This window comes from Lissotriton vulgaris, chromosome 1_1, assembly GCF_964263255.1.
Source record: "Lissotriton vulgaris chromosome 1_1, aLisVul1.2, whole genome shotgun sequence".
Taxonomy (NCBI): domain Eukaryota; kingdom Metazoa; phylum Chordata; class Amphibia; order Caudata; family Salamandridae; genus Lissotriton; species Lissotriton vulgaris.
The window spans coordinates 91,937,564-91,951,064 of NC_141685.1; the positions used below are offsets into that span (position 1 = coordinate 91,937,564).

At 49.1% G+C, this 13,501-nt stretch overlaps 1 long non-coding RNA gene across 1 annotated transcript in view; it reads right to left on the bottom strand.

The window, feature by feature from the left end:
• Window positions 1–1,746: 1,746 nt before the first annotated feature.
• The window catches only part of LOC147737515 (uncharacterized), a 44,248-nt gene continuing 32,493 nt past the window's right edge, over window positions 1,747–13,501 (bottom strand). The window contains exon 3 of the long non-coding RNA XR_015299447.1: window positions 1,747–1,799. This is a non-coding gene — a long non-coding RNA (uncharacterized LOC147737515). The remainder of the gene's footprint in view (window positions 1,800–13,501) is intronic.

Genomic DNA, 13,501 nt, shown 5'->3' on the forward strand with positions numbered 1-13,501 from the left:
ATCCTCTGTCCTACTATGCGCATCCGGCGTACTTAATAAAAGATCTGCGAGAAAGTGCCCTCTAGTGGTACCCGCCAGGCATTGCAGCGCCGGCCTGGTGAGGAGTATAGCCCAATGATGAAGCATGTCACCTTCAGGTGAGTGAACGCAACTTGTCTTAAAAGCACCTGCTTCCTAGGGTGTCTGCGTTCAGTTACAGATAATGTCTCTGGGACTGAACCTCCGAAACAGTATACTGTGATTTGACTGTTTTATTTTAACAAATGTACATAGCAGATATTGGCCCTTCCTTGTTTCACAAAAAAATGATCGGATACCTGCCTCGGAGCGCACTTCTTACAGACGAGTATGGGGTTATGTTGCTGCTACAAGGTCCTTACCTGTGCGAGTTATCAGGAACGATGCAGGGGCAGACCCAAACCAGCCACACGTGGAGATCAATGACAAATACTGAAGAATTGGGCAGGGATCCAGAGCACACTATATGTATCTGTATGATATTTCCATGTTAATGTATTCATTCATTCGGGATAGATCAAACCAGATGTAAATTTCCAAAAGTTTTATTTATCAGCAGTGTTCACCTCTTGGGAATCACTGTACCTGTCACTCAAGCCTACACGTGTTTCATCACAGCATATGGCTGTGACTCTTCAGGGCTGATCTTAATGATCAAGGCGCGTGGTCGGGGAACCGCACTTGGAGACCGACGCTGTACAAGGCATAATTACGGGCTGAACACGGCCTTACCGCTACTGAATCTATTCGTGTGAACTTCACATTAACAATTTGCTGATGGCAACCGGATCAACCGACTGGTGCCGTGATCTTGAAAACTAAAAACCACCCGATAAGGACCGGGTTGGAATTATCACCGGTTCCCCGACCACGCGCCTTGATCATTAAGATCAGCCCTGAAGAGTCACAGCCACATGCTGTGATGAAACACGTGTAGGCTTGAGTGACAGGTACAGTGATTCCCAAGAGGTGAACACTGCTGATAAATAAACTTTACATCTGGTTTGATCTATCCCGAATGAATGAATACATTAACATGGAAATATCATACAGATACATATAGTGTGCTCTGGATCCCTGCCCAATCATAATAAGAGGGAGGTTTCGGTACCCCCCTTTTTTTACAGAGGTTAAGGTTTTCCTCTGACCAAGAAGCACCTACCTTGACACCACAACAAACTAATACCCTACTGTGAGAAGTTGAGCGCCAAAATTTCTGAATACCTTAAAACCTAATTGTAGACTATTCAAAAATACTGAAGAATTAATGAAGCTTCCAAGCTGGTGACCATTACTTAATTGACCTTGAAAATAAAAGACGCGTTTTTAGTATTCTGGTGACTCATGACAATAAAAAACAAAGGTTATAAATTCAATATTGTGTCAAATACTTAAAAAATGGAACTGGGTGTGCTGAATCGGATGTTGTCCTAGGTCATGTGTGACACCTTCCACCACTATTGATTATGGGACTTGTAGTTTTGTTTTTCTCATTAAAAGGATAGTCTCTAAAGTCCCAGTGTTCTAAGCGATGTTAGTTAAAATCAGAGGCCTGACGGAGGATGAAGCATGACATGTTTCTGCTTAGCAGAAATCTTTCCCTTTAAAACAAAGATAATAGCCTACAATAAAAAACTAACCAAAAAGCAAAAGAACTAGAAAATGCATTTCCAAATGCTGCAAAAGAGAAACAGTTAATACAAATGAACAATATTAAACGTTGTTGGTACCTTAGTAATGTGTTTCCTTCTGGGCTTCACTCCATCTGCAGCAATAACACTCTGAAAGGAGAAATTACTGCTGTGAGTCTCAGAGTCTTCAGTGTTACTGGTCTCAGTCATGACGACTGTGGTGTCGGAAGATAACTTTCTCTTATTTGACTTTATAGTTCCACCAGTCACGCCATCGCTTTTAGCAGACACGCTACTGTCAGCAGCATCATAACTTCAGGCAGATCAGCAAAGCGGATATCACCATTCACATTGGGTGAACAGACTCGCCTCTGCTACATACATCCACTCTGTTCTCAAATTTGCTTGGGGCTGTCAAAATGCAAAGAGCTGCAATATATTCCTCACACTTTCCTGACTACCTTGTATGACATTCAAGCATGATTCTTGGTTCATCTGCAAGCTGAATTTTTTGAGAGGTTCTATTGCCACACAATACTAGTCCCATATTCCAGTTTGTCCACATGGTGCTTCAACCCTGGAAGGTTATCAACTGCAGATAATTTCAGATAGTTTCTGTAAGAAACTGAATTATTATTTGCGGTAGATGAGGAACAATCACAACCGTTGTCAGAGTGAACTTTCAAAGCCCTTCAATTAACCTAGGATCAACCCCCTGGTACCTAAGCACCGAACAGGTAGGCTTAACTTAAGGTAATATGCAAAATATTTATGCAGAAACCAAAAAAGTAAAAGTCAAAATGCTAAACAATAAAAAACCCAAACCGAAATTGAAAAATTAAAGTAAAATGTATTGAACAAAATGACACTAAAACGACAAAATCCAATAAGGGAAATGAGATATGAACTGTAACGCTGTAAGAATCACAAGGTGCCAATGGATGAGGGGCCCGGGCTTGGATTAGTCTCTCTGGGGCTGACTGCCAAGTCAGAGAAAACCGGAGGCCATGGCCTGCAAGCACATAGTGCAGGAATTAGCCGCAGTGGTCCAAGAAGACCTTTAGTGCTCCAGGCTCAGATAGGGCTGCTGGCCTACAGGGAGATTCACAGCAGGTTCGGGCGCAAAGTGCTTAGAGTATTGAGAACAAGCAGCAGATGCCCAGCAGGGCAATAGCAGACGTTCGAAGGCAGCAAGGCCCGGATGAGACTGAAAGGTAGTGACACCTCTGGCCCTCACTATCATGCAACAGCGTAGTGGAGCTCAGCGGGAGGACAACCTGGTGACAGCCACCCACTGGGGCTGGGACCCCCACGACAAGGCAGGCCGGTCTGGTGATGTGGTAAGGGATATAGCAGCCATGTCCTCAGCGATAAGCAAGGATCAGAATCTAAAAAAAATGCTGACCAAGCTCCCGATGACCGGCAGCGGAGAAGGGAGGCTCTCCCCAACGACACAAATCAGCCAAGATGCAGACACCTCTGAAGCCCCAGTTACCCACGCCTTTTAGAGTCGCTATTCGGTGCATTACGAAGCGACTTGCAGACGCTGAAAAGGGAAATAGCGGGTGAGATAAAGGAGATAACCGATGGAGGACACACATTCCCAAACTGCATCAACGTCCCGCCTTATGATAAGGCGGGACGTCGATGCCGTTGGGGACCGTGTGGCCTCCGTCGAGGATCAGGAGCAAGCCCAGGAAGAGGAAGTGGAGCATCTACAGCAAGAGATACTCCGGCTCAAGGCTCGACATAGCGATCTTCAAGCACACCCAGAAGACCTGGAGAATCGGTCTTGGCGAAACAACATCCGCGTTAAGGGAGTTCCACCTAAAGAAGAAGGGCCAGACATCACACAATACCTGCAGGGTCTCTTAAGGAGCATACTGGGCGCCCCCACCGGATATTTTAGCTTACATTCCAGACTTTCAACTAAAAAAGTGTATACTACGTGCTGCCAGGGACAAGCAACCACTAAGATATCAGGACCACTCTATAGCTTTGTACCAGGACCTGGCTCTAATACCCCTTCAAAAGTGTTGGGTGTTCTGAGTGGCAACCACGTGTCTTCAAAATTAAGGAATACCGTATTCTTTGGGTCACCCTTTCCGGCTGATTTTCATATGGCAGGGCAAACAGGCGGTTGACAGCTTGTTGCTTCGCTCACAGATCGCGTCCTGCCGCCATTCCCTGGTCGAGGGACCCGTCAGACACGCCCACCGCGGCTGGCCACGCCCCCCCTCCCAGTTTTGTATAAATTGAGCGCCAAAGCGCCAGCGCTTCATTATATAATCTTGCATCTCCCTAGACCCAAGGGTCGGGGTGGTGGAGTCGGCATAATATATAGAGCCTCCTGGTCCATAAAAACACTTGATATGGACCCAGTGGCTGGTACGGAAATACTTGGCCTCTCAATCAATTGTCTCTCCGGAATAACTTTTACGGCTGTGATATGTTACCGCCCGCCTGGAGCTTTTAATTCCACACAGCAGCAGTCACTCCTTACTACTCTTACCAATATGGCCACCTCCCATAACAAGTTGATTGTTCTGGGTGACTTTAACCTATGGCCTAATGGCAGTCTGGACTCTGCTCTAAACAATCTTTTACTTTCCTGCGAAGGTATGGGACTCTCCCAACTGGTCAGTAAGCCCACACACTCTGCTGGACACCAGCTTGATTTAATTTTCTCCTCTCCCCAGTTGGTTTTCCTGAGCGACATTCTGCCTATGTGCTGGACCGACCATGCGCTTATCAAATTTCACATAGCCGGCGGCAGAGCCAGCAGACCGTCACTCAGCACCACCTCTGACCCTCTGTATAGAGATTGGAAAGCCTTAGATAAACTAAGACTGGCCGGCCCCGTATTCGAGGTGGAAGACAGCTTTTCCACCGCTCAGTCGGTGGAGGACAATTACATGTCCTTCTGCACTAGGATCACCAACACTTCAGATCGCCTCGTCCCTCAGAAAAAGTGCAAACCAAAGAGAAGAGCACCCGCCCCTTGGTTCGACGACTCATTGAGAGCCCTTAAACTAGCCTGCAGACAATCAGAGAGAAAATGGAGGCAAGGATATTCCGACACCAACAAAACTCTCTGGAAAGACAACCTCCGGGCGTACAAAACTGCCATTGTCCAAAATAAGGCTAACTACTACTGTTCTACTATTACCAACGCCACCAATAGTTCGAAAAGTATTTTTCAGATACTTAAAAATGTAACTCACCCAGACTGTGCCACGTCGACGCAGCCTCCCACCCAAGCCCTCTGTGATAATCTTGCAACATTTTTCATTAATAAAATCAACATTATCATTCAAAACCTGAAGACCCCCCCCTCACTGGGAGACCCCAACATCCAGGGAGCCAGCACCAGCTCTCACGACTTGTCGCCTCGAGTCTCCAGCTCTACGGCTAGACTGCGAGAATTCTCCCCGATCTCTGAACCCGAGTTTGAAAGCTTGGCGCTCGGAATCACCTCGGGTTCCCCGCTCGACCCCCTGCCTCCAAAAATTTGGAAAAGCTCTGGAACAGAACTTTTTGGCACCTTGCGCCAAATATGTAACCAGTCTCTGCACTGTGGCTACGTCCCAACCCCGTGGAAACAGGCACTTGTCACTCCGCTCCTAAAAAAACCCTCCCTGGGCCCAGATTGTCTCTCTAACTATCGACCCATCTCCCTACTGCCATTCCCTGTGAAAGTCGCTGAACGATGGGTCAGCTCCTGCCTTTCCACTCATCTTGAGCAGAACAACTTTTTAGACGATCTCCAGTTCGGTTTCCGCCCTGCCCACGGCACCGAAACTGCGGTCTTGACAGCCATGGAGGATCTTCGCATGCGTGCAGACAGGGGCCAGCCAGTAGCACTAATACTGCTGGACTTGTCTGCTGAATTCGATACGGTCAACCACAGGACGCTGCTGCAGAGACTCGGGGAAGCAGGTGTGGATGGCATAGCTTTGCTTTGGTTTCACTCTTACCTGCGGGACAGGAGACAGGCTGTCTCCCTCCCCCCATTCCAATCCGCTTTTGCACCTGTGCCCCAGGGAGTTCCCCAGGGATCTTCCATCAGTCCCATCCTTTTTAATGTGTACCTTAAACCGCTGATCACATTAATTAAGTCATTTAGGATAAAAACGATTAATTACGCGGATGACACCCAGCTCATTCTCTCCTGGGAAGGAGAAGATTCCATCCCTCTGACCTCCTTCCACGACTGCCTAAGAGAGACGGCTGGGTGGCTCCACAGAAACTCCCTCCAATTCAACTCCTCCAAAACAGAGGTTCTGTTTTGCGCTGGCACCAATATACCTCGCCAGTTCTGGCCTCCAGAGACAAGGGACAAACCTCAGCCAGTCTCCTCGGTCCGCAACCTGGGAGCCATGCTCAATAACAAGCTGAGTATGGAAACCCAGGTGGCAAAAACAGTGGGGATTTGCACGGCTCTGCTACGCTCCCTGCGAAAAATCATGCCACTTCTCCCTGCACAAGCCCGGGCGTTGATAGTCAGGTGTACGATTCTCAGTCGCCTCGATTACTGTAACGCCCTGCTCCTTGAGTCTCCAGTCACGCTGCTGGACCGGCTGCAACGAATTCAATCAGCCGCTGCCAAGCTGGCTCTTGGCTGGACGAGAAGGTCTTCGGCCATAGCGGCACTGGCCGAGCTGCACTGGCTACCTCTAAAGCAGCGTGTGGCTTTCAAGTCCCTCTGCATTGTCTTCAAGGCTCTGCATGGACTTGGGCCCATGCCCCTGCAAGCCCTGTTTCTGTGGTACACTCCTACCAGAGACTTGTGATCATCCTCGGCTTGTCTGGTAAAGGTGCCCAGATACAACAAAGCCAGAACCGGGGGTAGATCCTTTAGGGTCGCAGTGGCCAAATTATGGAATAGTCTGTCCATTGACCTACGCCAGATTCCTCAACTTCTTCCATTTAGGAAGCGCATCAAGACCTGGCTATTCCCTTAAACTCCCCCGCCTATATCCACTTCGGTCTCTCCTTCAGTAGAGTATTCTCCAGCGCCAGGAAGCCTGCAAGGTATCAGCCGCGCTATACAAATAATAAAAATAATAATAAATAACTCCTCCAGCTCAGATCCATGCAGGACACTTGCCAGGTGCTGGGCATCTAGAATCCAATCCAGGAGGAGACAGAGGGCCCACAGACCAAAACTCCTCGAGAAAGATGGCATAAAGTCTACGGGAGGCGTAGCACAGAGCGAGCAACGAGACCGGACCCCAAGACCATGGCACAAGAAAGACTGGCAGTGCTGGAGACATTGTCGAAGGAGACATTCCCCCATGATGACACTGTGAACAACTGAGAGACAGATAAGTGACATTGGCAAGGCTGGGTGGGCAGCGAAGAAGTCTGCGGGGAGCGTAGAGACACAGGGAGTGTAGAGACACGGGGAACTGGCCACACACGTTCCCAACTATTCCGACTTCCAAGGACGCGCACGCACGAATGGCGGGCCCTGGACAATTTAAGGTTAATGGGTTTCTAAGTTGGGGTTAGGGAGGGGAGGGAGGAGAACTGTTATGCAGGTTAAAGGCGTTGAAGAGAGAATCAAAGGGCAATGGAGGCTGGGCAGACGTTGGGAGCTCAGGGGGAAGAGGGATCACAGGGACCCAAATACAGGCCAAGCTGGTGCACTCACTATGACACGCTATTTCCCAGCCCACACTGAAAATTCTTTCTCTCAATGAGAGAGGTCTCAACAATCCCAATAAAAGGAGGTCCATCCTTTCCTACCTGGATAACATGGAGGCAGATGTGTGCCTCCTGCAGGAGACACAGCTCATCTCCAAAGATTGGCATAGAATGAGGTCACGGCTCTTTCCCCAGCAGTTCTTTTCATCTACCCTGGATAAGAAGGCGGGTGGCTATTTTAGTAGCCAAATATTTTAAGGGGACAGTGGGGCCGAAAGGTGGCCGAAATCAAAGAGGTTGATGGGAGCAGGGCCATTGATAGTGTAGGTGTTGGTATGAGTATTTTAGATGCCGAAATTGTGTCGCAAACCGCCAGAATTACTGCTCCCACAATCACACTTCACCCGATAGACGATCAATCCAGGGCTGCCTCAATTTCCTATAGATAGAAATGGGTCCTCCCCTCTCCCCACCCCCCTATACCAATAACCATTTCAAATACCAACCCCGCCAGGGATGGTGCTATAGGTTAAACAGGCCCAGGGGCTCGAATCAGAACAGGTTATCTAGTACCTCGTGCATTAATGTTCCTGCCGCCCCAAGTATGAATGGCTAATCAGGATGTCCTGAGCCTGACGCCCGCTGCTTGCCCTTATGTGTTGGTACTGGCAGGGGTACCTACTTTAAAGAGGGATCAGCATGAGTCATGGGACCAGCTACGCAATAAATGTGCGGACTGGCTATCAAGGCATAGAAGCGTCCATGTATCCGAAATAAAGGTTATTATTATGGCACGCAGGGTTGGGCGAGTCAGTGCATCTACAAAAAATATCGAAGGGGACAGTATTCTAATTAACTTTCGCAGACCTTCTTTGGTGAGACACCTATTAAGGGCTTGCTAATTCATTACACCTAATAGCACTAACACATGCGCACTACCCCTTGTTTATTTCTACAAACCAAGTCATGCTCCTTTCACCAACAATTCCTCTTGATTACTACCTCTAATAGGTTCGAGGCCTTGACAGGATTAGATACCCAAGACTGACTATCGACTTTTGGGGAAAATACTGATCCTGCTATTAGGTTACCTCATGCCCTGCCAGTAACTGAGTGTACTATTCCCACAACCCACTTATCCCCCTATGCAAACGAAGGCCTCAGCAAGTTCAGACCTCCGTATCTTAAGCTGGAATGTTGCAAGGTTGTACTCTAAACTTCACCAGCCAGATTGGGTACAACTTATTAAAGACCAAGATATCCTTTTATTTTAGGAAACATGGGCCACACAAGAATTGCATATTGAGGGGTTTGAATGCCATAATATCCTAGCAACAACCCCCAAGCAGGGTCGACCATTTGGGGGTTTATCAATCTGGGTCAATATTAAGACAGGGGGATGCATAAAAACTGTACATACAGATAACAATAGTTTTCTAGGCATATTATTTAATAGGGGAATTTCCTTTTGGAAAATTAATTTTTTTAACAATGATTTTCATTCTGTTCCAAATATGCATTTTATAAATTTGTTTAATTTTATTGCATATATTGGAAACTCCAAAGACTCTTTCAAGTCAGTAGGAATCTGTCTGGGGGCGATTTTAATGCTAAGCTAACTTACTCATGGTCAAGCGAATATTCACACAGCAGCAGACAAACATGCAATAGGGGTAGAGAGCTAATGGACCATTTGAACACCCTTAACTTAATTAATGTTATGGAAATTGATGTAACTACAAAAGATAATACCCCCCCTGAACCGACATTCAAAAGGAGGGTCTGTTCAACGGAATTTGATATTGTTTTTTATCCCCCCCGCTTTAGAAGCAAGCTTGCTTAAAGCCGAAATTATGGCCACAATCTTTGGGGACCATAACGCAATACAAGTAACGTTACGGACGTCTCCAGTTCCAACGCCTCAGACAGAATGTGGTGCTGGAGATCTATCACCGTCCACAGATAACCGCAGACTGGGCTGGTGAGGCATTAATAACGCAGACCGATTCAGTTCTATGGTTAGGAGAAACATGAATCTTATTAACATCTGTTTAGAGGCCCTGTTCCACACCCAGTGGCTATCAGCGCCTTTACCGAACTCAGTGGAGCCATTAAATCCTTGCTGTCTAAACCCATTTGTACAGTACTGCGCGAACCTAGATGGTTCAATCAGGAGTGCTCAATTGTCACAGGAAGCTCCGCAAGGCTCTATCTCAAATCCCTAGGTGTAAAGATTTCGTCAAGTCCTTAAGGTTGACATATAAGCAGGCTATTGCTAATAGGAAGGAACAGTTATTAGGTGAGAACCGGAATGCTCTCATTAATTTTGCCAGATTAAATAATGGGAATATATTTTGGACTACCATTAAAGAGTTAAGATCAATGGGACAACCGTTCACTCCCATCAGATGCAACATAATGAGCGCTACCTGGGAAAGTCACTTTTTCACTATTTACGAAGAGCCTGCTTTTTAACCCGACCCTTTTATTAACAGGGTGCCACCTGGAGTCTCATTATCAATAAACGAGGTTGAGGAGGCTATATGTCAGAGTGTGGGCAAAAAAACTCCAGGCCGTGATGTGTTACCCATTGATCGTATTAAATATAAACCAGATTTTTGAGCCCCACTGTTGTTAAATATTTTTAATATTCTAACCAAAGCCCCACTGCCTAAGACATGGTGTACTAGCACGATCGTTCCCATTTTTAAAAAGGGCGATTGCACACAACCTTGTTGCTGTAGACCGATCTCCCTCATAGATAACACTTTTAAAATTTTAGGCAGAGTTTTATAAACAAAAACTTTAACCTGGACAGAGGACAATCAGATTTTAGAACACTGCCAACTAGGATTCAGGGGTAAAGTTGGCACAAACGAGCAAATTCTTAATCTTTTTTTTAAAAAAACGTTATTTTTGATTTTGCAACATAGAAAAAACAATACCCCCCCCCCCCCGAACTTGGCATCAATCATCAAGCATGTGTATACAGTATGATAACCTCATTACGGCACTATGTGGTACAGTGAGTACAGTGAGTACAGTTTAGGCTGTGTTCATGAGCGACGTAATGACCACATCAATAGCATGAAATACTGCTGAGGAACAGGCAGTGCATCTATTTCAGAGCGGGTCCAACCACCCCCCCCCCCCCCTCCCTCTCAGACCCCAATTCCCCCGAAGAGAAAAGTTCAGCACTCGTGCCATCTGAATCGCTGTCAGACAACTCCGTGGCACACATGACTCGCCATGCAAGGAGATCATCCTGCAACCTCTCATCCCTGCGGGTACTCTGCATCCGCGTCTCCTCAGCCAGTGACCACTCTCTTACATCTTTACGCCACGCTGACAACTCAGGAGCCCTCCGCCCCATCCAGGTGATCACCACCCTATGCCTCGCCAGCACCAACATTAATTGCAAAAGTTTGTAGGAAAGGTTTCTCTTCCTAGGCTTAGGGACCAGGGCTAATAGGCAGTGAAGCGGGGTCAGATCAATCCGGAGGCCGGTCTCGGCATGTATACGATCCACCACCCTCCTCCAGAAGCTACCGACCAAGGGGCAGTCCCAGGCCAGGTGCAGGAACCCCGCCCCCTCCATCCCACATCTGGGGCAGTTGTCCTCCCTGTCTCCCGAAATACGCTTCAAGGAAAGTGCGGCCAAGTAGGTACGATGCATAAAGTTGAAATGTGTCAATTTGAATCTCGCATTGCAGGACACTCTATGGGTAAGGCTCCCTATGCGCTTACGCTGTCCCGGGGTCAGGGTGAGCCCCAGGTCTGTCTCCCAGGCCCCCCAGGAAGGTGAAATTGGCGGGGTCGAGTCCTGTCTCATGGCCGAATACAGCAGAGATATCAGTTTACGCCCTCTACCACACGAGAGGAGGATGTTCAGGGTGTGGGACAACGGGGGCGCCTCAGGGAACTGGGGCCACGTCGCCCTTGCTACCTCCTGAAGGCCCTGATAGTGCAAATATTGCTCCTCCCCCAGGCCAAAGGCTTCCATGGCTTGCTCAAAGGACACGAATGACTCATTGGGATAAAGGTCCGCCAAAGTCTCACAGCCTCCCATTTTCCAATCCCTAAAGGACATGTGTTTCGCCATATCAACTACAGGGGCCAGGATCCACACCGGCAACTCCCTATGAAAGGGGGCCCACCGCAGTATTTTGTCCACAAACCGCTGCCAGACCGCAGCTGTGTGGCGCACCACGTAGGGCAAGGCCTCATCTGCTCCCCGTCCTCGCATCAATGCCACCTGCAATACTCGCTCGTCAGCCCTGCCGGCCAGTAGGCTCATCTCCCAGCTGTCTCCATCCGCGAACCACCATGCAGCCGGCAACAGTTGTGCCGCATAGTAGTACAAGTCAAATCTAGGCGCCTCTAACCCCCCTCCTCCCATGTTCGGACCACGGTATGGAGGGCAACTCGGCTACGCCGGCCCGGCCAGAGTAACGACGTAAGCAACGTGTTAAGTGTGCGGAAAACGCGCAAGGGGATTGGGCACAGGGAATTCTGCACGACATAGAGCGTCCTAGGGAGCATCACCATCTTTGCAACGGCCAGTCGCCCCATAAGGGATAGTGGCAAGGAGTTGCAGAAAGTGACCGATTGTTGTAAGGACTTGAGGACCCCTGCGCATCCGTGGGTGTTACCTGTTTCCCGAGATACCGGAAGGCCTCCTGCTAACATCGTAGCCTAAGATTCGGCAGGGCCGTCAGCGGTCCCACGCCGTAGCCTGGCAGGGGGAAAATCAGGGACTTCCCACAGTTAATTCTCAGACCCGAAGCCACACCAAAGCGGTCCAAGTACTGAAGGAGGACGGGCACCGACTCCCGCGGGGTCCTTAAATAGAAGAGGGCGTCATCCGCATATAAGGAGATCACATTGCACATGTCACCCACTGTGATGCCCCATTGCGTCGTGTCTGTTCGGACCTGGACCGCCAAAGGCTCGATCGCCAGGGCGAAAAGGAGCAGCGAGAGGGGTCTCCCCTGCCGCGTGCCTCGACCCAAGAGCCATTCTTCCGATCGTGCTGCGCCGAGCCGCACTCTGGCCCGGGGGGGCTTTGTACAATATGCGGATCCAACGACAGAAGCCGGGGCCCATCCCCACCATCCGGAGGACCTCTAAGAGGTACCCCCAGTCCATGGTGTCGAATGCTTTAGCTAGATCAATTGACACCCGGACCATCTGGTCCTCTCTGTCTCGCACCTAATGAATGATGTGGTTCAATCGTCTGAAATTCATGGCGGTGTTGCGGCCAGGGATAAACCCACATTGGTCGGGGTGTACCAGGTGTGCCATGTGCGGCGCCAGCCGGGCAGCCAAGAGTTTAGTTAAATCTTTCACATCTGTATTTATCATGGTGAAGGGTCGGTATGCCGGGGGGTCGCCACTATCCCCACCCGGCTTCAGGATCATACAGATTTCGCCCTGGTTCATACTGGGCGGAAGAGCCTCCCGTTGCTTGATAGAATTCGGAGGGGTAGCCATCTCCTCCCGGGGATTTAGCCCTCGGCAGGCCAGCTATCGCCACCTTCACTTCACGAAGTCAAAACTGCATCCAGTTCCTCCGCGGCTTCCTGCGGAAGTGCCTGTAGGGTAAGTCCCCGGAGATAAGGGAGGAAGGAGGCCCCAGTAACCTCGGAATCCACGGCATACACCGTCTGCAAATGGGACCGGAGGACCCGAAGGATGCCCGCCTCCGAGTGTACCATTCCTCCTGCGAGGCCTCTCAGGGCCACAATCCTCTCTGGGGCGAACTCACGCCGAAGTATCTAAGCCAATAGGCGGCCCGATTTGTCCCCTTCCCGATTGAGGTGCTGCCGATACTGGCCCAGGGTGTATTTGTCTAGACGGTTCAGTATGTCATGTACACACGCGCGAGCCGTCCGTTCTGACTCCTGACCCAGGTCGTCGGGATCTGGCAAAGTTTGCAGATGCAGAAGTGCATCCTCCGCATCAAGCAATTCCCGAAGTAGCTGTTTCCGGACTCCATAGGTGAGGGCCATACATTTACCCCGTATGACCGCCTCCAGGGCATCCCATTTGGTAGAATAAGTAATGTCCCCTCCCTCCCAGTTCAAATCACGGTAATTCGTGAGGGCAGTCTCCACAAGAACCTTCCCCCATCTGGTCCTGCAAGTGCGAGGGCGGGAGTGCTGGTTCTCCCACTGGGCAACGCATGTTACTGGAGGGTGATC